This window comes from Ranitomeya variabilis, chromosome 4 (genome assembly GCF_051348905.1).
Source record: "Ranitomeya variabilis isolate aRanVar5 chromosome 4, aRanVar5.hap1, whole genome shotgun sequence".
NCBI lineage: Eukaryota > Metazoa > Chordata > Amphibia > Anura > Dendrobatidae > Ranitomeya > Ranitomeya variabilis.
The window spans coordinates 561,818,961-561,846,209 of NC_135235.1; the positions used below are offsets into that span (position 1 = coordinate 561,818,961).

At 45.6% G+C, this 27,249-nt stretch overlaps 1 long non-coding RNA gene across 1 annotated transcript in view; it reads left to right on the forward strand.

Annotated features, from left to right (window-relative positions):
- Positions 1-27,249, forward strand: part of LOC143769163 (uncharacterized) — a 217,334-nt gene that overhangs the window by 166,885 nt on the left and 23,200 nt on the right. Inside the window, exon 4 of the long non-coding RNA XR_013214238.1 lies at positions 12,635-12,706. This is a non-coding gene — a long non-coding RNA (uncharacterized LOC143769163). The remainder of the gene's footprint in view (positions 1-12,634; positions 12,707-27,249) is intronic.

The following is a 27,249-nucleotide window of genomic DNA, read 5'->3' on the forward strand; positions in this document are numbered from 1 at the left end:
CCAGGATGAAGCTGAAGTGTATTGCCAAAAATTTCGGAAATGGTCCGTGCTTACTCAGTGGAATGAGTGTGCTCTGGCCGCAAATTTCAGAAATGGCCTTTCTGAAGCCATTAAGAATGTGATGGTGGGTTTCCCCATTCCTACAAGTCTGAATGATTCAATGGCGCTGGCTATTCAAATTGACCGGCGTTTGCGGGAGCGCAAAGCCGCTAATTCTCTGGTGGTGTTGTCTGAACAAACACCTGATTTAATGCAATGTGGTAGAATTCAGACTAGAAATGAACGGAAAAATCATAGACGTCAGAATGGGTTGTGTTTTTACTGTGGTAATTCAACACATGTTATATCAGCATGCTCTAAACGCCCAACAAGGGTTATTAGTCCTGTCGCCATTGGTAATTTGCAACCTAAATTTATTTTGTCTGTGACTTTGATTTGCTCATTGTCTTCCTACCCTGTTATGGCGTTTGTGGATTCAGGTGCTGCCCTGAGTCTTATGGATCTGTCATTTGCCAAGCGCTGTGGTTTTGTTCTTGAGCCGTTGGTAAATCCTATCCCTCTTAGAGGTATTGATGCTACGCCATTGGCGGAAAATAAACCGCAGTTTTGGACACAGGTAACCATGTGCATGACTCCTGAACATCGGGAGGTGATTCGTTTTCTTGTTCTGCATAAAATGCATGATTTGGTCGTTTTGGGTCTGCCATGGTTACAGACCCATAATCCAGTCTTGGATTGGAAGGCAATGTCTGTGTCAAGTTGGGGTTGTCAGGGAATTCATGGTGATTCCCCACCGGTGTCTATTGCTTCCTCTACTCCTTCGGAAGTTCCTGAGTATTTGTCTGATTATCAGGATGTATTCAGCGAGTCCAGGTCCAGTGCTCTTCCTCCTCATAGGGACTGTGACTGTGCTATAGATTTGATTCCAGGTAGTAAATTTCCTAAGGGAAGATTATTTAATCTGTCTGTACCTGAGCATACCGCAATGCGTTCGTATATCAAGGAGTCTCTGGAGAAGGGGCATATCCGTCCATCCTCTTCCCCTCTTGGTGCGGGATTCTTTTTTGTGGACAAGAAGGACGGATCTTTGAGACCTTGTATTGACTATCGGCTTCTGAATAAAATCACTGTTAAATTTCAGTATCCTTTGCCTCTGTTGTCGGACTTGTTTGCCCGGATTAAAGGTGCCAAGTGGTTCACCAAGATAGATCTTCGTGGTGCGTACAACCTTGTGCGCATTAAGCAAGGAGATGAATGGAAAACTGCATTTAATACGCCCGAAGGTCATTTTGAGTACTTGGTGATGCCTTTTGGGCTCTCTAATGCTCCTTCAGTGTTTCAGTCCTTTATGCATGATATTTTCCGGAAGTATCTGGATAAATTTATGATTGTTTATCTGGATGATATTCTGGTTTTTTCTGATGATTGGGACTCGCATGTAGAGCAGGTCAGGATGGTGTTTCAGGTTTTGCGTGAGAATGCTTTGTTTGTTAAGGGCTCAAAGTGTCTCTTTGGAGTACAGAAGGTTCCCTTTTTGGGTTTTATTTTTTCCCCTTCTGCGGTGGAGATGGACCCAGTCAAGGTCCGAGCTATTCATGATTGGACTCAACCCACGTCAGTTAAGAGTCTTCAGAAGTTCTTGGGTTTTGCTAACTTCTACCGTCGTTTTATCGCTAATTTTTCTAGCGTTGTTAAACCTTTGACGGATATGACCAAGAAAGGTTCTGATGTTGCTAACTGGGCTCCTGCAGCCGTGGAGGCTTTCCAGGAGTTGAAGCGCCGGTTTACTTCGGCGCCTGTTTTGTGCCATCCTGATGTCTCACTTCCCTTTCAGGTTGAAGTGGATGCTTCTGAGATTGGGGCAGGGGCCGTTTTGTCGCAGAGAGGCCCTGGTTGCTCTGTAATGAGACCATGTGCTTTTTTCTCTAGGAAGTTTTCGCCTGCAGAGCGGAATTATGATGTTGGCAATCGGGAGTTGTTGGCCATGAAGTGGGCATTTGAGGAGTGGCGTCATTGGCTCGAGGGTGCTAAGCATCGTGTGGTGGTCTTGACTGATCACAAAAATCTGATGTATCTCGAGTCTGTTAAACGCCTGAATCCTAGACAGGCCCGTTGGTCATTGTTTTTCTCCCGTTTTGACTTTGTGGTCTCGTATTTACCAGGTTCAAAGAATGTGAAGGCTGATGCTCTTTCAAGGAGCTTTGTGCCGGACTCTCCTGGAGTCGCAGAACCAGTTGGTATTCTTAAAGAGGGAGTTATCTTGTCAGCCATTTCTCCGGATTTGCGACGTGTGTTGCAGAGATTTCAGGCTGGTAGACCTGACTCTTGTCCACCTGACAGACTGTTTGTTCCTGATAAGTGGACCAGCAGAGTCATTTCCGAGGTTCATTCCTCGGTGTTGGCAGGGCATCCGGGAATTTTTGGCACCAGAGATTTGGTGGCTAGGTCCTTTTGGTGGCCTTCCTTGTCACGGGATGTGCGGTCATTTGTGCAGTCCTGTGGGACTTGTGCTCGAGCTAAGCCTTGCTGTTCTCGTGCCAGCGGGTTGCTCTTGCCCTTGCCTGTCCCGAAGAGGCCTTGGACACACATTTCCATGGATTTCATTTCAGATCTTCTGGTATCTCAGGGCATGTCTGTCATCTGGGTGGTATGTGATCGCTTTTCCAAGATGGTCCATTTGGTATCTTTGCCTAAGCTGCCTTCCTCTTCCGATCTGGTTCCTTTGTTCTTTCAGAATGTGGTTTGTTTACACGGCATTCCTGAGAATATTGTGTCTGACAGAGGATCCCAGTTTGTTTCCAGGTTCTGGCGATCCTTTTGTGCTAAGATGGGCATTGATTTGTCGTTTTCGTCTGCCTTTCATCCTCAGACTAATGGACAAACGGAGCGAACTAATCAGACTCTGGAGGCTTATTTGAGGTGTTTTGTTTCTGCAGATCAGGATGATTGGGTGACCTTCTTGCCGTTGGCTGAGTTTGCCCTTAATAATCGGGCTAGTTCCGCTACTTTGGTTTCGCCATTTTTTTGCAACTCTGGTTTCCATCCTCGTTTTTCCTCGGGACATGTGGAGCCTTCTGACTGTCCTGGGGTGGATTCTGTGGTGGATAGGTTGCAGCAGATTTGGAATCATGTGGTGGACAACTTAAAGTTGTCACAGGAGAAGGCTCAGCGTTTTGCCAACCGCCGCCGCGGTGTGGGTCCCCGACTTCGTGTTGGGGATTTGGTATGGCTGTCTTCTCGATTTGTTCCTATGAAGGTCTCCTCTCCTAAATTCAAGCCTCGCTTCATCGGTCCTTACAAGATATTGGAAATCCTTAATCCTGTGTCCTTTCGCTTGGATCTTCCGGTGTCGTTTGCCATTCACAGCGTCTTCCATAGGTCTTTGTTGCGGCGGTACGTTGTACCTGTGGTTCCTTCTGTTGAGCCTCCTGCTCCGGTGTTGGTTGAGGGCGAGTTGGAGTACGTAGTGGAGAAGATCTTGGATTCTCGTCTCTCCAGGCGGAGGCTTCAGTATCTGGTCAAGTGGAAGGGCTATGGTCAGGAGGATAATTCCTGGGTGGTTGCCTCTGATGTGCATGCAGCGATTTAGTTCGTGCCTTTCACGCTGCTCATCCTGATCGCCCTGGTGGTCTGGGTGAGGGTTCGGTGACCCCTCCTTAAAGGGGGGGTACTGTTGTGAATTAGACTTTTTTGGCTCCCTCTTGTGGTCACTAGTGATATGACTCTGGGATTGTCTTCAGTTTTGGCACCCACCTGGGTCGTTAGTCCAGGGGTGTTGCTATATAAACTTCTTGAATTCTCAGTCTGGTGCCTGGCATCGTTGTAATCAGTTCCTTTCTGTTTGCTCCTGTCTGCTGGTCCTGGATCTTGCAAAATTAAGCTAAGTCCTGCTTCTTTGTATTTTGGTTATTTGCATGGCTCTTATTTTTTGTCCAGCTTGTACTAAATGTGATTCCTGTGATTTGCTGGAAGCTCTAGGGGGCTGGTATTCTCCCCCCGGGCCGTTAGACGGTTCGGGGGTTCTTGAATATCCAGCGTGGGAATTTTGATAGGGTTTTTGCTGACCGTATAAGTCAGTGATGGCGAACCTATGACACGCGTGTCAGTGCTGACACGCGTAGTCATTTTCAGTGACACGCCGGCCGCCGGCCGTGGCCCCATAGAAATTGCTTCTTTCCCAGGGTCTGAAGGAGAGGAAACTCTCCTTCAGGCCCTGGGAACCATATTAATATGTAAAATAAAGAATTAAAATAAAAAAATATTGCTATACTCACCTCTCCGACGCAGCCTGGACGTCCGCGAGGGAACCGGCAGCGTTGTTTGCTTAAAAATCGCGGTTTTCCTTCCTTACTTGAAGTCCCGGCTTGTGATTGGTTGCGTGCCGCCCATGTGACCGAGACGCGACCAATCACAGCAAGCCGTGACGTAATTTTAGGTCCTTCAGGATTTTAAAATTACGTTCCGGCGTTGTGATTGGTTGCGTCGCCCATGTGACCGCACGCAACCAATCACAACGCCGGAACGTAATTTTAAAATCCTGAAGGACCTAAAATTACGTCACGGCTTGCTGTGATTGGTCGCGTCTCGGTCACATGGGCGGCACGCAACCAATCACAAGCCGGGACTTCAAGTAAGGAAGGAAAACCGCGATTTTTAAGCAAACAACGCTGCCGGTTCCCTCGCGGACGTCCAGGCTGCGTCGGAGAGGTGAGTATAGCAATATTTTTTATTTTAATTCTTTATTTTACACACATTAATGTTGTTTCGATACCGATACCCGATACCACAAAAGTATCGGATCTCGGTATCGGAATTCCGATACAGCAAATATCGGCCGATACCCGATACTTGCGGTATCGGAATGCTAAACAATGGCATCCGATCCGATTTTTTATCGGATCGGATGCCATGCAGGAGGTCTGTGGCCCCAAACAACAGAGCTCCGGTGCAGAGCGTCTAGGCCTGGGACTTCCGGTAGGCCAGGCGCAGCTCCCGGAAGTCCCAGGCCTCTGCGTCGGATCTGTGTTGTTTGGGCGACATTGCGCTGCTCCCTGCTGCGCCGACCAGAAGTCCCAGGCTGCACTGACCAGAAGTCCCAGGCTGCACTTCTGAGGCCTGAGGAGATAGCTGTCTGGAGGCCCTGTGATAGCTGTCTGGACTCAGGCCCTGTGATTGCTGTCTGGACTCAGGCCCTGTGATAGCTGTCTGGACTCAGGCCCTGTGATTGCTGTCTGGACTCAGGCCCTGTGATTGCTGTCTGGACTCAGGCCCTGTGATAGCTGTCTGGACTCAGGCCCTGTGATTGCTGTCTGGACTCAGGCCCTGTGATTGCTGTCTGGACTCAGGCCCTGTGATTGCTGTCTGGACTCAGGCCCTGTGATAGCTGTCTGGACTCAGGCCCTGTGATTGCTGTCTGGACTCAGGCCCTGTGATAGCTGTCTGGACTCAGGCCCTGTGATTGCTGTCTGGACTCAGGCCCTGTGATAGCTGTCTGGACTCAGGCCCTGTGATTGCTGTCTGGACTCAGGCCCTGTGATTGCTGTCTGGACTCAGGCCCTGTGATTGCTGTCTGGACTCAGGCCCTGTGATTGCTGTCTGGACTCAGGCCCTGTGATTGCTGTCTGGACTCAGGCCCTGTGATTGCTGTCTGGACTCAGGCCCTGTGATTGCTGTCTGGACTCAGGCCCTGTGATTGCTGTCTGGACTCAGGCCCTGTGATTGCTGTCTGGACTCAGGCCCTGTGATAGCTGTCTGGACTCAGGCCCTGTGATAGCTGTCTGGACTCAGGCCCTGTGATAGCTGTCTGGACTCAGGCCCTGTGATAGCTGTCTGGACTCAGGCCCTGTGATTGCTGTCTGGACTCAGGCCCTGTGATAGCTGTCTGGACTCAGGCCCTGTGATTGCTGTCTGGACTCAGGCCCTGTGATAGCTGTCTGGACTCAGGCCCTGTGATAGCTGTCTGGACTCAGGCCCTGTGATTGCTGTCTGGACTCAGGCCCTGTGATAGCTGTCTGGACTCAGGCCCTGTGATTGCTGTCTGGACTCAGGCCCTGTGATTGCTGTCTGGACTCAGGCCCTGTGATTGCTGTCTGGACTCAGGCCCTGTGATTGCTGTCTGGACTCAGGCCCTGTGATAGCTGTCTGGACTCAGGCCCTGTGATTGCTGTCTGGACTCAGGCCCTGTGATTGCTGTCTGGACTCAGGCCCTGTGATTGCTGTCTGGACTCAGGCCCTGTGATAGCTGTCTGGACTCAGGCCCTGTGATTGCTGTCTGGACTCAGGCCCTGTGATTGCTGTCTGGACTCAGGCCCTGTGATTGCTGTCTGGACTCAGGCCCTGTGATTGCTGTCTGGACTCAGGCCCTGTGATTGCTGTCTGGACTCAGGCCCTGTGATTGCTGTCTGGACTCAGGCCCTGTGATTGCTGTCTGGAGGCCCTGTGACTACTACAGCAACCATCATCCAGTGAACTGTGGGGTGTCATTGGCCATTACTGAGATAAGTGAGAGGGAGGCATCAGCTGTTGCAAAACTACAATTCCCATCATGGCTGGCCATTCAAAGCAAAGGCTTTGGCTGTGAAGACATGATGGGAATTGTAGTTTTGCAACAGCTGGAGTGCCACAGGTTCGCCATCACTGGAAGAATTCCCCCTCCCCCTCACTTATCTTAGTTCACGGCACCCCACACAAGTTAAATAATAGCAAGACCAACAAAAGAAACCAACTGACAGATGAACAAAGAAGTCACTAAGCAGGTAAGTTAATTCTAATTATACATATTTGTTATTTAAACTATACATGTCGCAAAATTATGTTTTTTTATCAAGGTGACACACCACCCAAGTTATGCTCGGTTTTTTGGCGAATTTTGACACACCGAGCTCAAAAGGTTGCCCATCACTGGTATAAGTCATCTTACTATATTCTGCTATTAGTCAGTGGGCCTCTCTTTGCTAAATATCTAGTTCATTCTTACGTTTGTCTTTTCTCCTTACCTCACTCACCGTTATTATTTGTTGGGGGCTTGTATCCAACTTTTGGGGTCTTTTCTCTGGAGGCAAGAAAGGTCTATCTTTTCCCTTCTAGGGTTAGTTAGTTCTCCGGCTGGCGCGAGACATCTAGAACCAATGTAGGCACGTTCCCCGGCTGCTGCTATTTGTGGTGCTAGGTTTAGATATACGGTCAGCCCAGTTACCACTGCCCTATGAGCTGGTTTTTTGTGTTTGCAGACTTGGTAATTAATTCTGAGACCCTCTGCCATTGGGGTCATAACAGTTTACATACACTAGGATTACTATGCCTTTAAGCAATTCTGGACTGCCCATATGATGTCATATGTTTGGAAGCTTCTGGAAGTTTTTTTTTGCAACATATGAGTTAATTAGAGACACATCTGTGGATGTATTTTAATGCACACCTGAAACACACTGCTTCTTTGTGTAGCATCATGGAAAAGTCTAAAGAAATCAGCCAAGATAACAGAAAGACAAATGTGGAGTTGCACTAGTTTGGCTCATCCATGGGTACAATTTCAAGATACCTGAAGGCTCCTCATTCATTTGTACAAACAATTATACGCAAGTACAAACAACATGGGAATGTCCAGCCATCATACTGCTCAGGAAGGAGACAGGTTCTGTGTCCCAGAGATGAACATGCTTTGGTCCAACATGTACATATCAACCCAAGGACAAAAGCAAAATACCTTGTGAAGATGATGGCGGAAGCTGGTAAGATTGTGTCAATATCCACAGTGAAACGAGTACTATATCAACATGGGCTGAAAGGCCACTCTGCCAGGAAGAAGCCATTACTCCAAAAGAAACATAAAAAAGCCAGATTAATGTTTGCAAATGCACACATGAGCAAAGACCTTAATTTTTGAAGATTTGTCCTGTCTTCTGGTGAAACTAGATCCATATAGCAGAAACAATGGAGTACACGTCCATATTCATTAAAAAGTTATAAATTTTATTGTACCATAATTAAAAAAAAATTAATATACAGGTCCTTCTCAAAAAATTAGCATATAGTGTTAAATTTCATTATTTACCATAATGTAATGATTACAATTAAACTTTCATATATTATAGATTCATTATCCACCAACTGAAATTTGTCAGGTCTTTTATTGTTTTAATACTGATGATTTTGGCCTACAACTCCTGATAACCCAAAAAACCTGTCTCAATAAATTAGCATATCAAGAAAAGGTTCTCTAAACGACCTATTACCCTAATCTTCTGAATCAACTAATTAACTCTAAACACATGCAAAAGATACCTGAGGCTTTTAAAAATTCCCTGCCTGGTTCATTACTCAAAACCCCCATCATGGGTAAGACTAGCGACCTGACAGATGTCAAGAAGGCCATCATTGACACCCTCAAGCAAGAGGGTAAGACCCAGAAAGAAATTTCTCAACAAATAGGCTGTTCCCAGAGTGCTGTATCAAGGCACCTCAATGGTAAGTCTGTTGGAAGGAAACAATGTGGCAGAAAACGCTGTACAACGAGAAGAGGTGACCGGACCCTGAGGAAGATTGTGGAGAAGGACCGATTCCAGACCTGGGGGAACCTGAGGAAGCAGTGGACTGAGTCTGGTGTGGAAACATCCAGAGCCACCGTGCACAGGCGTGTGCAGGAAATGGGCTACAGGTGCCGCATTCCCCAGGTAAAGCCACTTTTGAACCATAAACAGCGGCAGAAGCGCCTGACCTGGGCTACAGAGAAGCAGCACTGGACTGTTGCTAAGTGGTCCCAAGTACTTTTTTCTGATGAAAGCAAATTTTGCATGTCATTCGGAAATCAAGGTGCCAGAGTCTGGAGGAAGACTGGGGAGAAGGAAATGCCAAAATGCCTGAAGTCCAGTGTCAAGTACCCAGTCAGTGATGGTGTGGGGTGCCATGTCAGCTGCTGGTGTTGGTCCACTGTGTTTCATCAAGGGCAGGGTCAATGCAGCTAGCTATCAGGAGATTTTGGAGCACTTCATGCTTCCTGGCACCTGCTCACAGTGCCAAAACCACTGGTAAATGGTTTACTGACCATGGTATTACTGTGCTCAATTGGCCTGCCAACTCTCCTGACCTGAACCCCATAGAGAATCTGTGGGATATTGTGAAGAGAAAGTTGAGAGACGCAAGACCCAACACTCTGGATGAGCTTAAGGCCGCTATTGAAGCATCCTGGGCCTCCATAACTTCTCAGCAGTGTCACAGGCTGATTGCCTCCATGCCACGCCGCATTGAAGCAGTCATTTCTGCCAAAGGATTCCCGACCAAGTATTGAGTGCATAACTGAACATTATTATTTGATGGTTTTTTTGTTTGTTATTAAAAAACACTTTTATTTGATTGGACGGTTGAAATATGCTAATTGAGACAGGTTTTTTGGGTTATCAGGAGTTGTAGGCCAAAATCATCAGTATTAAAACAATAAAAGACCTGACAAATTTCAGTTGGTGGATAATGAATCTATAATATATGAAAGTTTAATTGTAATCATTACATTATGGTAAATAATGAAATTTAACACTATATGCTAATTTTTTGAGAAGGACCTGTACACAAATTGAAATCAGAAAACCAAAAAATAACAAACTAATTCAGCAAGGGGAACTAAAGTAGCACAGACAGAGCAGTGTGAGCTTCTCATGATACCATAACCAAGTAACAATAAAGTGCATAGTGCATATTTGGGCAGACACACATAAGGGCAGAGTAATCCATATAAATACTCACTTGGCCCTTCTCTGAGGCTCAAAAATCATAATATGCCAATCATTCCCACCCCCGAGCTCTTACCCATTGCATGGCATCAAAAGGGTCCACACCGTAGCCCCAATTCGCGTTTCGCATCGGCTTCGTCAGGGGGTGGTCATTCTGGTGTAACTAAAATTGAACGTTTTGGGTATAATGGCCATTGTTATGTTTCGAGGAAAAAGGGAGAAGCTTGGAAGCCTAAGAATACCATTCCAACTGTGAAACACAGGGGTGGCAGCATCATGTTATGTGGTTGTTTTGCTGCAGGAGGGACTGGTGCATTTCACAAACAGATGGCATCATGAGAAAAGAAGATTATGTGACAATACTGAAGCAACATCTCAAGACATCAACCAGGAAGATAACGCTTGGGCCAAAATGGTACTTCCAAGTGAACAATGACCCAAAGCATACTGCCAAAATGGTAACAAAGTGACTTAAGGATAACAAAGTCAATGTTTTGGAGTGGCCATCACAAAGCCCTGATGTCACTCCTATTGAAATTTTATTGGCAAAGCTGAAAAGGCAGGTGCGAGCAAGGAAACCTACAGACCTGGATCAGTTACATCAGTTTTGTCAAGAGGAGTGGGTCCAAATTCCGACCAACTATTGTGAGAAGCTTGTGGAAGGATATCCCAAATGTTTGACCCAAGTCATTCAGTTTAAGGGCAATGGTACCAAATACTAATGAAATGTATGTAAACTTTTGACTTTGCTACAGTAATAAAATGCCTTAAACGTTCTCTCTCTCATTATTCTGCCATTTGGCAAATATTAATAATTATGGTAATCCTAATTGACCTAAAACGGGAAAGGTTTATTCTGATTTCATGTCTGATTTTGAGGAAAACATGCGTATGTGTCTCTTTATAGAGTGTATGTAAACTTCTGGTTTCAACTGTAAGTTTCTAAAGATTTTTTTAAATAGCTAAATGCTTGTGTGATAAAGAAATGGTTAATGGACTAGCCAAATGTGTACATGGGCACAACAGTTGGCGCAGTAATTACTGTGGGGAAGGGAAGATATGGCCTGGTATTTCTGTCACTCTGAATCAGTTTATGTAACTGGAGCTGAAACATTTTCAATTCAATTACTCACACAAAGCAGAGTATTAGGGCATTTTTAAAAAGTGGGGACTTTAAGGGTAAGTTCACACTAGGCATTTTTTCAGCATTTTTTTCTGCAGCAAAACCTGATTTCTTGGCAGGAAAGAAGCTGCAGAAAAAAGCAGGTTTCTCTTGTGTTCTTTGCTGTGTTTTTGGCATTCTAGATTTGTCTCTTGTGCATAAAGTTTAGTGTTGAAAAAAGTCCTAGTCTATAAAATGAGGTTTTGGCACAAAAAACTGCAGCAAAACATGCATGTCATCCTGATGACACAAAAAACAAGCTGTGTGCATGAGATTTCTGAAATCTCATAGACCTTGCTGGTACTGTAAAATGCAGCTGAACGTTTGCATAAAAAACGCTGCAAAAACTCCTATTGTGAACTTAGCCTTAGGCTACTTTCACAAATCAGGTTTTTTCAGACAGGCTGGATCTGGCTATTTGTAGGAAAACCTGAACTGGCGAAATCTCCCACCGGAACCGATTTTTTCTCATTGACTTGTATTAGCGCCATATTGCGCCACATGGTCACACGTTTCTTCTGGTTTTGGCCGCATCCGGCTAAAATTTTGTTTCCGGCATCTACAAAACATCTACAGTAACGTTTTTTGTCTGCCGCGAAAAAGCCAGAAGCGCCAGATGCGGCGCTTCTGGCTTTTTGCTATAATGGAAGTCTATGGGAGCCGCAATGTGCCGGATCCGGGAAAAAAAGTATCCGGTCACCGGATCCGTTTCTTTAGTCTGAGCATGCTCAGATCCAATATGGTGTCACTGTGCATCGGTCAACTATACAACGCACTTTGCACAAGGAGAAGCTGTATGGGAGAGTGATGCGAAAGAAGCCGTTTCTGCAAGCACGCCACAAACAGAGACGGCTGAGGTATGCAAAAGCACATTTGGAGAAGCCAATTTCTTTTTGGAAGAAGGTCCTGTGTACTCATGAAACCAAGATTGAGTTGTTTGGTAATACAAAAAGGCGTTATGCATGGCGGCAAAAAAACACAGTGCGTTGTATAGTTGACCTTGACCGATGCACAGTGACACCATCTGCAGCAAGTTGATGCTGCAGCTCTCTGGAGATGGTCTGAGGATTGTCCTTGACTGATCTCACCATTCTTCTTCTCTGCCTTTCTGATGTTTTTCTTGGCTTGCCACTACTGGCCTTAACAAGAACTGTACCTGTGTTCTTCCATTTCCTTACTATGTTCCTCACAGTGGAAATTGACAGGTTAAATCTCTGAGACAGCTTTTTGTATCCTTCCCCTGAACAACTATGTTGAATAATCTTTGTTTTCAGATCATTTGACAGTTGTTTTGAGGAGCCCATGATGCCACTCTTCGGAGGAGATTCAAACAGGAGAACAACTTGCAAGTGGCCACTTTAAGTAGCTTTTCTCATGATTGCATACACCTGGCTATGAAGTTCAAAGCTCAATGAGGTTACAAAACCAAAAAAGTGCTTTATTAAGTCAGTAAAAAGTAGGTAGGAGTATTTAAAACAAGAAAATGATAAGGGTGCCCATACTTATGCACCTGTCAAATTTTGTTTGAATGCAGATTGCACATTTTCTGTTAGTACAATAAACCTCATTTCAAGGCAGAAGCATTACTGTGTCCAACAGTTATTAGATATATGAAACTGAAATAGCTGTTGCAAAAAAAACAATTTTTATAAAACATTAAGCTTAAGATTAATAGGGGTGCCCAAACTTTTTCATATGACTGTATATATATATTGATATATATTAATCTATCATTTTTGTATAACAGGAAGCAGCAGAAGAGGAGCTTCCAGAAGAAGACTGAAGGGGTGGAGAGATACCCGGAGTGGGCTCGCAATTGGTAAGTTTCTTGCATGCATCGCAGAACCACATCATCAGGGTATGTGTCCACGTTCAGGATTGCATCAGGATTTGGTCAGGATTTTCCATCAGCATTTGTAAGCCAAAACCAGGAGTGAAACAATTAGAGGAAAAGTATAATAGAAACATATGCTCCACTTCTGCATTTATCACCCACTCCTGGTTTTGGCTTACAAATACTGATGAAAAATCCTGACCAAATCCTGATGCAATCCTGAACGTGGACACATACCCTTACACTACACACAACACATAAAAAACTGATAATTAAAAACATCACAATGCACACAACACATAGAAACTGATCATTGCAGACATCACACTGCACACAACACATAGAAACAGATCATTACAGACATCAAAATCCTATATAGAAAAGAAATACCAAAAATATCTAATGAATTAAAAATCAATGAATATAAATCAAATATATAAACCCAAAAGAAAATTCATCAAACATATGAAAATTATATTATTTTATTTTATTAGTGCAACAGATAAAAATGAGACAACAATACATGATCAAAGATAATAAAATAATGAAGCAATATAATAAAAACAAGGAATTTTAATAAAAAATTAAAAACAAAAAATATGAATAAAAAAATAATAATAGGACCTGTATGCGGAGGGCAGGGTACATCAGACCAATTGATGAAAAATATATATACAGTATATAGCTAATAATAGAGAACGTATGTATATGAAATGTCTAATAATAAAAGTTCTCCTATTATATTTTAAATAATGGCTGGTATTAAAATATATTCAATGAATGAAAGTGAATGTGAATCACTAATATTAATCTATCAAATAAAGTACAGTATAAAATTATCCATAATAATTTCATAAAATACAAGCAAAGTGTAATCACATAAAAGGAAAAACAAGGTATATAAACCAGCCACAATTACCAACTGGTATGATGCTCCGCTGCCCCCGCACACACCACTCAAACGCACGTTTCGCACTGTGGAACATGGGGGACTACCGCCACGCAGATATCGTTGTGACCCGTCGACTCTGGGAGCAAGTATGCCAAAAGCTTGTGGACAACTTGGAGGACCTCGACGTTCGGGCCCAGAATCAAGTGCGTAAGTATTCACAGTTCAGTTATGTTGCTGAATGTAAAGTGTTGTATACTAACCAATTTGTGCTTTCACTTTTCAGGCGAGAGAATTGTCAAGCGGTGGCAGTCAATCAGGGATTGCTTCAAGAAGGAGTTCAACAAAGAGATGCAGGCCCCGAGTGGATCTGTAGGACGCAGGAGTAAGCACAAATATGCAAACGCCCTGTCGTTCCTCCGGTCAACGATGGAGAGCAGAAGGTAAATATTACCCACCCCCATTAATAAAAAATGTTTACATGTCTAACACTTTTTGGGGGTTTCAGCCAGGGCCATGTAATCTCAATATTAATTATATATTTTTTCTCTTTATTCCACAGCACCGTCAGCAGCACTCGGGAGCCTGCAGTGTTGAACCCTTCTGGGGCAATCCCTCAGGAGTCCGCCACCAAGGGACACTTCGACAGTCCCAACCCATCTGCACGTTCCCAGCCTTCCCTCACATCTGATCCCTCGGTCTCATCCACCAGCGCTGAAGCATTTTGGCCGACTGCCTTGCATGACTCTGCTGGTGAGGATATAGCTTTTCCTTTACCCCACCCCTCTGCTGCTGCCACCTCTAGTACACCTGTGGGTTCTGAGCTGCAGCGCCAGAAGGGTCAGGAAAAGAGCTTTGTGCCCGAGTTCTTGCATTTGAATGCAGCCTTCCAGAACTGTCTCAAACTGTTGTCTGAACAAATGACTGCAGGATTTAATTTGCTCAGCAACAGTATTCTTGAGTTGCACACACGCCTGGAAAGGATGCATTCAGATGCAAGTAAATCTCTAAACCACACCTTTTTCCAGTCAGTACTCGAGCGCATGGATAAGCTATCTCCTGACCAGCAGATGCATGTGATTCAATTGTGCCAGTCTGTTCTAGTGCATGTTAGCTCCCAAGCCCCTCCACCCACCACAATAGTTCCTCCCGCACCTGCCCCCCTCTAGCCACTGTCCCTCCTCCCTCTCCTATACAATACCAACATCATGCCCCGTGCCAGCATCTTGCCCCATACCAGCATCAAGCCCCATACCAGCATCCTGCCCCGTACCAACACTCCGCCTGTTATACCGGCCTTCCCTGATGCTGCGGCCGCTTCTCCTGTCAGCTCCTCTCACTGCGTCTCCACTCGCCGCTCTCAGCATCGTGCCGGTTCCCCGGTTCCTCCTCCTGCTGCTCGGGGATTCCGGCGTGGTGTCCGCGCTTCCTCCTTCCTCCGTCCTGTCTCTGCTCCGCACATGCGCATTAGGACGCGGGCGCGCGCTCCTTCCCCTTCTTAACCCCTTCCGCGCTCCTGGGTTCTCCAATCAGGTAGTCCCTTGGGCTATATCAGGCATCTCCTCCATAATGGAGGCGCCTGATTATTGTGTGCAGTTCGTACCCTGTTCAGGCCCTGTCTGGTTCAGATTCTTGTCCGTGCCTGACTGGTCTGCTCTCGCAGGCTTCTTTCCATGTTTAACCTCTTGTCTTCCTCCGTCCTTTCAGCCCTGCCTCCTCTAGTCCGTTCCTTGTTTTCCCGCTTCCTTCCCTTCAGTCCTGTTACTATTCTCTCCACTCTCCCGTCCTCCCTCTCCCTTCTCTTCCAAGAGCCGTCCCTCTTGGTACCGGCTGCTACGGTACCTGTCCCCCTCGGGCCTGCTCCCAACTATCCCTGTATAGGGGTTTGCATCCCGGGTTCACTTGCCCCTGAGTGCATCAGTACCGTGACCCAGAGGGTCCACTCTCTTTTCGTCTTTCTCAGACGTCACACCGCCCCATACCAGTTCCCAACCCCATCATCCGCACCTCCAAGCCCTGCCCACTACCACCAGTCTCCTTCAACACCCATCATGCCCCAAACACAACCCTCTTCTCCTCCCACCAGCTCTTCTGCCTCCCAATCCATCCACTCCACCCCTCAAACCTTCCAAATTCCCAATACTAGTCCCGGTTTCATGTCCACCCATTCTCTTTCTTTCTCCACCCCTTCACCTGTTTTACCTATTGATCCTTCATCACCACCATCACATTCCTCTCTCCACACTCCCATGGTCGATGTGCCACCCTGACAGCCCTTCCGGCATTATCTCCACCCCAAACTATTTAAATTTATAACATTATTATTGTTTAATAATTTGCTAATAAAAATCAGTTTATTGGCTAATAAAAAAAGTTTATTGGTTAAACATTTTGTCTTTCATTTATAAGGTTTATAAGGTTAAATACATTGGTTAAAACAAGGTAAATAACTGTGGGTAAAGAAGGTAAAATACTTTGGGTAAAACCCAACCAGGTACACAACTTTGGGTAAAGAAGGTAAAATTCTTTGGCTAAAACCCAACCAGGTACATAACTTTGGGTAAAGAAGGCAAAATACTTTTGGGAAAACCCAACCAAGTAGACAACTTTGGGTAAAGAAGGTAAAATTCTTTGGGTAAAACCCAACCAGGTGTTAGGTGTCGAGATCCCACTTCTGCACAGGGAGAATCTCAAACCATCTCCGCTGCGGTTTCCCATTCTTCTCCAGCCACAATGGAGTCTGCTCAGCGGAGACGTCAGTCCCAGCATCTAGCTCAGGCTGATACTGGACGACTGGTTACTGTTGCCTTTCCTGCTTCTGCCATTGTAGCCAGTACTGGGCAGCGGCGAGCAGACGTGTTTGGGACTACGTCCTGCTCTTCCCTTTCTGAGCATGCCTAGGGCAAAATCTCTCGTTGGAGATCAAGGGTCACATGCTTAGATACTGCAGCAAATCCCATTGGTCCTTTAGGAAGGTCCTTAAGGTGTTCTTCTTCTGTGGCTGACTTCCATAGGTCCTTCTGGGAAGGTCCTGTTCTTGCTGCTGCTATAAAAGGTTTGTATGGCCGCACGGCCATGCGCTAGTGTACATTTGGAATCGTGTGTGTGTTGATGAGTGCAAGTCGTTCTTTAAAATCCCCTCCCTTGTGTATGACTGTTCGCAAAAGGTGGATGCTTGCTGTCTAGCGCCCGACTAAGCTGTCAACATAAAGACACACGATACAGCGTCTATTGCTGTAACCACCAGTGCGGCACCGTGCACTTATAGAGCGCTTTCCTATCCCAAGTCTGGGTGGTTAGTGGCATCCGCCAAAGCGGCACAGCACGCACTCTTGTGCTTCAAGTTACATTTTCTGTTACTTTGACACCCCAATTGCGGTGTCGAGCGCAAGTGGTCTGAACGTACTCTAATCCTGTGTCTTGGGATAGAGTCCTGAGACTCCTTGCTTGCACTCTTGGTGCGGTACCGCGACCCTGTGATGCAACAGGGTTTGCTTCCTTCACACAGGGTGAAGTTAACCCAGGTGTGTATCCACATTGTACTGCCATATAGTCCGTCATTATTCAGCAGCAGGTTCCATCTCTGCACGGTGGACCCCGGGCTGCAAACGCATCTCTCTTATAATTTGGTGCGTTCCGCTAGCCTTAACACCAGGTACACAACTTTGGATAAAGGAGGTAAAATTCTTTGGGTAAAACCCAACCAGGTATATAACTTTGGGTAAAGAAGGTAAAATACTATGGTTAAAGAAGGTCAATGACTTTTGGTTACAAGTAGTGTTGAGCGATACCGTCCGATACTTGAAAGTATCGGTATCGGAAAGTATCGGCCGATACCGGCAAAGTATCGGATCCAATCCGATACCGATACCCGATACCAATACAAGTCAATGGGACTCATGTATCGGACGGTATCCCTGATGGTTCCCAGGGTCTGAAGGAGAGGAAACTCTCCTTCAGGCCCTGGGAACCATATTAATGTGTAAAAGAAAGAATTAAAATAAAAAATATTGCTATACTCACCTCTCCGACGCAGCCTGCACCTTACCGAGGGAAGCGGCAGCGTTCTTTGTTTAAAATTCGCGCTTTTCTTTCCTTTACGTGAAGTCCCGGCTTGTGATTGGTCGCGTGCCACCCATGTGGCCGGGACGCAACCAATCACAGCAAGCCGTGACGTAATTTCAGGTCCTTCAGGATTTTAAAATTACGTTCCGGCGTGATTGGTTGCGTCGCAGTCACATGGGCGACGCAACCAATCACAGCAAGCCGTGACGTAATTTCAGGTCCTTCAGGATTTTAAAATTACGTCCCGGCTTTGTGATTGGTTGCGTCGCGGTCAACCAATCACAAGCCGGGAGGCTGGACACGCGCGCATTTTAAAATGCGCGCTTGTCCAACCTCCCGTGACGTCCCGGCTTGTGATTGGTTGCTTCGCGGTCAACCAATCACAAGCCGGGAGGCTGGACACGCGTGCATTTTAAAATGCGCGCTTGTCCAACCTCCCGTGACGTCCCGGCTTGTGATTGGTTGCTTCGCGGTCAACCAATCACAAGCCGGGAGGCTGGACACGCGCGCATTTTAAAATGCGCGCTTGTCCAACCTCCCGTGACGTCCCGGCTTGTGATTGGTTGCTTCGCGGTCAACCAATCACAAGCCGGGAGGCTGGACACGCGCGCATTTTAAAATGCGCGCGTGTCCAGCCTCCCGTGACGTCACGGCTTGTGATTGGTTGCGTCGCCCATGTGACTGCGACGCAACCAATCACAAAGCCGGGACGTAATTTTAAAATCCTTAAGGACCTGAAATTACGTCACGGCTTGCTGTGATTGGTTGCGTCGCCCATGTGACTGCGACGCAACCAATCACAAAGCCGGGACTTCACGTAAGGAAAGAAAAGCGCGAATTTTAAACAAAGAACGCTGCCGCTTCCCTCGGTAAGGTGCGGGCTGCGTCGGAGAGGTGAGTATAGCAATATTTTTTATTTTAATTCTCTCTTTTACACATTTTTACATTAATGTTGTTTCGATACCGATACCCGATACCACAAAAGTATCGGATCTCGGTATCGGAATTCCGATACAGCAAATATCGGCCGATACTCGATACTTGCGGTATCGGAATGCTCAACACTAGTTACAAGGTTACAAGGTCCAAGAGAAAATTTTCAAACTCTCTCATCCTGCCAGTCTACTCTTCCTTGAGGTGAAATAAAGTATTCAGCAAATGTGTCCCTCATTCTGGAAACTGACACAGAACTTCTATACGTAATGTTCCGATAATCATGCAAGGTGGTTTCTTCAGAGTGGACATCAATTGAAATATGTTCCTTGCATATCACAAAAGCGCACTCCACCATTCTCTGTGCTCGTGTGAGGCGGTAATTAAAAATTCTTTTAGTTGGCATCAATCCACTACTGGAGTATGGTTTTAGCAGGTGTTCCGATAGTTGGAAGGCTTCATCCCCAACACAAATGGCATTGGTGGCTCAGAGGTTTCAGGCAGCGGTCTTGGGGGTGGAAATTGGAAGGTGTTTCAATAGATATGATGCCCCATTGCAGACAATTTGAAAACTTGTGAATCATTGGACCGGCCATACGCCCCTATATCCACTGCTATAAATTTGTATTCAGTGTCAGCGATGGGCATGAGCACAATGGAGAAATATTTTTTATAGTTAAAATATTCCGATCCAGATCCAGCAGGTTTCACGATGCGGATATGTTTCCCGTCCAGTGCACCCAAGCAATTGGGAAACTGACAGATTTGTTGAAACTTTTCCGCTATTTCCAGCCATCTCTCCGTTGTGGGAGGTGGTATAAACTCGCCATGTAAAGTGCTTCACAATTCCGGAGATGGTGGATATCCCAAGTCTGAACTGGAAGTGTAGTGACAGAAGGAAATCTCCAGTTGCAAGGAATCTGAGAAGAAAAAAAAAAGGATAAATAAGTACAAAATACCAGCACTAACATTACAGTTATAAGTCAGCTTTAGCAGTAGGAGATACAATAAAAAAAAATATTAAAAACTACCAGCAACAACATTACAGTTATAAGTGTGCTTTAACAGGAGGAGATACAATAAAAATTGCTTACCGAAGAGTCACCATCAGACGTTCCACCAATAAATTGAAGTTCTCGGATTTCATCCGCACATATGAGAAAAATTTCTCAGGGTTTCCACGTAGCTCCACGCACAGTATAGAATACACCCCATGTTACGGCTGGCGGAACGCACCGAATAAATATAGAGATGGTAATAAGGTGCGTTCGCAGCCTGGGGTCCACCGTGCAGAGGTGGAATCTGCTGCTAGGTAATGGCAGCACTATATGGCGGTACTATGCCAGAATTAACACGGGTGAAGTCACCCAGTATTTAACTGATGCGAACTCTGTTGCTTCACAGAGTCGCAGGGAACCAAAGGAAATGCTGTGCCCTGTTAGCTGTCACAGGATGCAGCAGATGGACGCTGGTGGGATCCCTGAGATTCACCCCACTATGCTGGTGATTGATCTAGCTCTGACCCTCGGTGGCTTTTGATCCCGTGCCTGAGGACGCCCTGAGTCAGATGCTGAGATCAAGTGGGAGTTCCCACCCTACACTGACCGGTTGTCAGGATAAATAAAAGATTACTGCACAGAGTGTGTACAGCGCCACTCTGGCAGACGCCACTGGTTTGACGCTGTAAGGATCGTGCGCTAGTGTTTAGGATAGCACTGTCAAGCGCTAGATAGCTCCAACATTCGTGGGCACTCAACATCACTAGGAATGGGAATGATTAAAGAGCATTCACCAGAACAGGCATACATGCACACACACATGATTACAGGTTTATACTAGGGCATGGCCGTGTGGCCATGCGAACCTTTTATAGCTGTAGCTCTCCAGAACTTTCCTAGTGATCCAATAGGAACTGCTACAGGACATGGGCATGTGACCCCCGGGCATGCTCAGGAGAGGAAAAGCAGGACTTAAGGTACCGTTACACTAAGCGACGCTCCAGCGATATAGACAACGATCCAACCTAAACTAGATCGCTGGAGCGTCCCTGTTAGGTCGCTGTAGAGGTGTCAAACAGAGCAACTCCAGAACGATGCAGGAGCGATCCAGTGACGTAACGGCGACTCACTTATCATTCACGCTCCATGTAAAAACATTGCTGACATAGTTGCTTTTGCTGTCAAACATGACGATACATGCCGATCTAGCGACCAAATAAAGTTCCAGACTTCTAGCTCCAACCAGCGATATAACAGCGGGATCCAGATCGCTGCTGCGTGTCAAACTCAACAAGATCGCTATCCAGGACTCTGCAACGTCACGGATCGTTGTCGTTCTCGTTGTAAAGTTGTTTAGTGTGAAGGTACCTTAAGTCCTAAGAGCGCCTGCTCGCCGCTGATCAGAACTGGTTATAATGGCTGAACCTGGAAGAGCAGCAGTAACCAAACACCCAGTATTTGCCTAAGCCAGGTGTTGGGACCGACGTCTCTGCCAAGCAGGCTCCACTGTGGCAGGAGGAGAATGAGAGACCACAGGGGAGGTGGTTCGAGATTCCCCCTGTGCAGTGGCGGGAACTCGACACCTAACACCTCATGTGTGATTCTCTGTGCAGTGATGGGGTGGATCCACAAACGTCGTCGGCGCAGACGCATGATGCACTATCTCTCTCGCTCCTTCTCCATAACAATCACTTTCAAATGATTCGCCTCCACAGTGAAATCCACATTAATCTTCAGAATGTTTGCCATCACACCTTCCATCTTCATCACTTACTCCTCTACAACCTGTCACAGATAGGCTGTAGGAGCACTGTATATATAGGTTTTCAGTAGCCAATCACGTTTGGGAGCCTCCCTCGGATCTGTCAAAAAGCGGATGAAACGAATGACAAACTGGTGAAACAGATCTGGTTTTTGGTCGGATCCGGCGAAAAAACGGATCTGTTTCATCAGTTTTTCACAATTCGTATCCGTTACTCCGGCGCGATGCCAGAATCGGCATGACGGCAAAAACCTGATGTGTGAAAGTAGCCTAAGAAGAAATCATTACAGAGTGAGGGCACTAAGGGGCACAATTACTGAGCAGTGGGAATAAAGGAGCATCATTTCTGGGTGGGGATACACCACTAATGAGTTGAGGAAACAATTACACTGTGAAGGACACTATGTTGGCACCAATACTGTAGGAAAGGGAACTTTTACTGTGTGGGAGCATTATAACTGCTGTGTCGGAGGCACACTGAGAATATCATTATCGTTTTGAGATAACAGGCTCCACCATAAATATGTGAGAGTATTATAACTGTCTGCAAGGTACTAAGGGTCAAATTCAATAAGAGGAGCATAGTCTGAACATGCATACTATTGCTACATTTAGGATGGGACTACAGAGAGTATCAATCTTAGGATTGCTGGGGTCCCAGCAATTTATCATTCTATAGCTAGCAGATAACTTATTTTTTTATTTTTAGGAATAACCCTTTAAGTGCATAAAGACAACTCCTTTATTCTAGTCACTGTTGCTTACATTAAAAATGCAATAAACTTACGGACTCGGTTGTTATGGTTCATTTGTACTATGGTAGTAATTGCACCCTTTTTGTCAAAAATTCATGTATTATTCATTTTACCTCACAAATGAAAAGAAAAATATTAATTTTATTACTCCGCGCTCTGTTTTGTTTTCGGGCGCTTGCATAATTCAGCAGTGGTCTGAAGCGTGTCGCTTCTACAAGCCATCGTTCTGTTCTCTTTGCCTTCTCTCCTTATTAGAAGAATATTTAGCATCGTTTGCTGTAGGTTTTCAAGAAAAGAAGCATGCCTGACGAAGCACGACCTTCATGCATACAGTCAATGAACATCAAATGTAGGAATCTATGTAGACTTGAGTATATGTAAGAGGGTGAGCAGTGTTGAAGAAGATGCCATGGCAAGAGAGAGTTGTATTCTATAGAATTGTTAGATGGTTTCATGTTTTATATACAGTATATAGAGATGTGCATTTCATCCTTGTAGTCTGTGTTTCAGGTTCCTGGAGGTTTACCTCAAGGTGTCAGGACTCTGAATATTTTTTATTACCTTTTGTGCATTACTGCCCTTTTCCAAGATGGCGTCTTTGGTCTCATGTGCACTGTGTCTTCCTGCTATAAAACTAGAGTATTCTGCCTTGCATCCAGCTCCTGACCTCTGGTGACTCCCTGGCTATATACCTGCTCCTGTGAACCTGTGGGGTTATCCTGCTACTCTGCTCTGAGTTCCTGCTGCATACACCAATTCCAGTAATCCTCCTTCATCTGCTGCTCGTGTTTACTTCCATCTGCATTTGCTGGACATGTAAGCTGTTGCTGCTCTGCAAGAACCTGAGACTATTACCCAGGCCTCCCTGGTTGAGCTAAGATATTATTTGAACTGCCTTATAAGCATATCTATCTGTGTTTTGGACTAAGCAAGGACTTATTCGTGTCAAGTATCCTCAAGAATAATTGTGCTTCATAGACTTTCTGTGTGATTGCATTTTCCTCTGAAGTTTCCTATAGACTGCTAAGCTGCATTTAATATTTACTCCAAGTGTTGAGGACTTGAGTTTCTATCTGCACCTGTTTGAATCACCGTGTGATAATATAGAATTTACCACTTATAAAACTGTGCCCTGTAGTTGTCTTGTTCCACGCAAAGAGTCTCCTGAGTTATCCCCTATAATTATTACACCAGGCTGTCCCCAGGTATTGGGAAAGGATGTCTAATAGGGGAACCAGTGAAGGCTGTAGGCAAATGGTTAGTATATACGGTGTTAAGAAACAGTTAAAAGTTTTGGGAATAGTACACATATTGCGAGCAGGGTTATATCAAACAAAAATCAGAAGGATCTCCTGATGAAGAAATTTAAGTGAGTGTGAGTCTCTGACAGTGGTAGTGCCAGGTTCAAGTCAGTTCATGTAGAAGCTGCAATGAGCCTTAACAGTAGCAAACTGCCAAGCAGCAGGAGGGTGCTTCGAGAGTCTGGCGTAGATCCCTTGATGGTCCGAGGCCCATGGCTCCAAAGAGTCATTAGTGTCCATGTCTCATTGTGTATTGTGGCACAAAGAGGTCTGTGCCAGATGGAGAAGATAGGGGAACATGAATGACTTCAATTAGAGAAGACCACTTTGAGTTCCTGAATTTACCTGTAGAGTATTCACTTGAAATGTATGTAGAGTATCTGTGTAGAACTGGTACATATCGCTACATGGTCACTGGTAGTAATATTGATGATATGTCTTACCTGTTGATGTGAATCCTCAAAGCCACTGATCCAATTATGCAGTTTTTCTGAAGCATGGATAGGTGGCACTGGTGCAGTAGGGTGGAGTTGAAACAACAAATGCTGATGTAGCAGAATTGAAACAACAGTGTAGTAGAGTTGGAAACACGGTGTGGCAGATGGGAACCATGATGCAGCAGAGTTAGCAAAACAATGTTGCAATGTAGAACCATCATTTACTTGTCTTAAGGCCCCGTCTCACTTAGCGATTTACCAACGATCACGACCAGCGATATGACCTGGCCGTGATCGTTGGTAAGTCGCTGTGTGGTCGCTGGGGAGCTGTCACACAGACCGCTCTCCCCAGCGACCAACGATCAGGGGAACGAGTTCGGCATCGTTGAAACTGTCTTCAACGATGCCGAAGTCCCCCTGCAGCACCCGGGTAACCAGGGTAAACATCGGGTTACTAAGCGCAGGGCCGCGCTTAGTAACCCGATGTTTACCCTGGTTACCAAAAAAAACAAACAGTACATACTCGCCTTTCGGTGTCCAGGTCCCTTGCCGTCTGCTTCCTGCTCTGACTGACTGAGCCGCCGTACATTGAGAGCAGAGCGCAGCGGTGACGTCACTGCTGTGCTCTCACTTCTCACTGTACGGCCGGCAGTCAGTGAGAGCAGGAAGCAGACGGCAAGGGACCTGACGGACATCAGAAGGCGAGTATGTATTGTTTTTTTTTTTTTACATTTACGCTGGTAACCAGGGTAAACATCGGGTTACTAAGCGCGGCCCTGCGCTTAGTAACCCGATGTTTACCCTGGTTACCAGTGAAGACATCGCTGGATCGGTGTCACACACACCGATTCAGCAATGTCAGCGGGGCCTCAACGACCAAAAAAAGGTCCAGGCCATTCCGACACGACCAGCGATCTCGCAGCAGGGGCCTGATCGCTGGTACGTGTCACACATAGCGAGATCGCTATGGAGGTCGCTGTTGCGTCACAAAACTTGTGACTCAGCAGCGATCTCGCTAGCGATCTCGCTATGTGAGACGGGGCCTTTAGAGACTCTGTGAATTGTAGAAGCAGCAAAGCCAACTGTCCAACTCTGTCCAACTCTGTCCAACTGCTCAGATGGCATCATAGTACATAAGTCAGGTTTAAATGACCCAAATGAATGACATCTTTGTAGGGCGTCAGGACCAGCCAGACAGGGAGACCAATGCTGTTATCGGCACTAGAAATGGGAGAGTCAAGTAACAATTCATCTTTGTATAATTTTTTTTTAATTTAGCAACAGTATGGTAGTATTATTCAGTCACTACTGTATATACTGGTAATATGAGTTCATTGCATGGTGGTATTATTTGGCACTGTTACAGTTATATCTTTTCCTATACTTGGGTTGGGTATTCGGTTTTGTTTTGTAACAATATAGTGATATTTGTTTTTCTTTAACTGTATGACTGTGGTAGTTATAAGAATATTATCATTCACCCTAGAATAGCCATCAGGACCCACGTATCTGTGCAACATCCTTGTGTTAGTAGAGGGATGGCCAAGTCCAAAGTTTGTCCTGGGGTCCATTGGTCTAGTTATGCCCCAGGGTAAATAATAGTCTCTGAACTCTTGCGGTAAATTGTGACATCAGTTCACCAGGTACCTACTGCTGATTGCTTGGCTAATATGTGTACACAGTTCTTCAGTGGCTTTGCATTTTTTACAGCTTGTTTTTTTCATTGTCTCTGAGTCTCAGGCTTCCCTTGGAGGTTCCAGTGTTCTGAGTAGGGTTGAGCGAAACGGATCGTTCATTTTCATAAGTCGCCGACTTTTGGCAAAGTCGGCGTCTCATGAAACCGACCCGATCCCTGTGTGGGGTCTGCCATGCGGTACGCGACTTTCATGCCAAAGTCGCGTTTCAATGACGCTAAAAGCGCCATTTCTCAGCCAATGAAGGTGGACGCAGAGTGTGGGCAGCGTGATGACATAGATCTCAGTCCCCACCATCTTAGAGAACGGCATTGCAGTGATTGGCTTGCTTTCTGCCGCGTCACAGGGGCTATAAAGGGGCGTTCCCGCCGACCGCCATCTTACTGCTGCTGATCTGAGCGTAGGGAGAGGTGCCGCTTCGTCAGAAGCAGGGATAGTGATAGGCAGGGTACATAAAGCCACAAACCACTTGTGCTGTAGCGATTTCCACTGTCCAACACCACCTTTTGTTTGCAGGGCCAGTGGAAGCTACATTTTTTTTTCCTCGGCGCTGTAGCTCATTGGGCTGCCCTAGAAGGCTCCCTGATAGCTGCGTTGCTTTGTGTGTACGCCGCTGTGCAAACCAACTGCTTTTTTCAAAGCACAAATCCTGTTGTTCCTTCCTTTCTGCACAGCTATCTTGTGTGTTTGTTCCCACTTTTGTGTGCAGCAGTCCTTTTTATAGCTGCCTGCCATACTTTCCTGAGATTACTGCAGGGAGATAAAGATTGGCAAGTCTGCCTCTGTGCCAGTCCTGTGTGTGGCATCTGTCTCTCATTGTGTGCCACCGAAAACCACTGTGTAATACTGGCCTTTTTTTTTTTTTTTCTAAATTCTCCCTTTTAAAAAAAAAATAATTAGTGGGAGATAAAGATTGGCAAGTCTGCCGCTGTGCCAGTCCTGTGTGTGGCATCTGTCTCTCATTGTGTGCCACTGAAAACCACTGTGTAATACTGGGCCATTTTTTTTTTGGGGGGGGGTAAATTCTCCCTGTAAAAAAAAAAAAAAAATTAGTGGGAGATAAAGATTGGCAAGTCTGCCGCTGTGCCAGTCCTGTGTGTGGCATCTGTCTCTCATTGTGTGCCACCGAAAACCACTGTGTAATACTGGCCTTTTTTTTTTTTCTAAATTCTCCCTTTAAAAAAAAAAATAATTAGTGGGAGATAAAGATTGGCAAGTCTGCCGCTGTGCCAGTCCTGTGTGTGGCATCTGTCTCTCATTGTGTGCCACCGAAAACCACTGTGTAATACTTGGCCATTTTTTTTTGGGGGGGGGTAAATTCTCCCTGTAAAAAAAAAAATAGTGGGAGATAAAGATTGGCAAGTCTGCCTCTGTGCCAGTCCTGTGTGTGGCATCTGTCTCTCATTGTGTGCCACCGAAAACCTAGTGTGTAATATTGTTTTTTGTTTTTTTTTACATTCTCCCATAAAAAAAAAAATTGTGGGAGATTAAGATTGGCATTTCTGCTTGAGTGCTGGTCCTGTGTGTGCCATCTGTCTCAAATTATTGGGGCACAGAAAACCTAGTGTGTAACATTGGGCCTGATTTTCCTTTCAGTGTCAGGCACCTATAAAGGTATATATAAATCCAACAGAAGTTTGAGTTCACCTTATAAGTTGTTTTACAGTAACAAATACCGATACTTTGGTTACGTT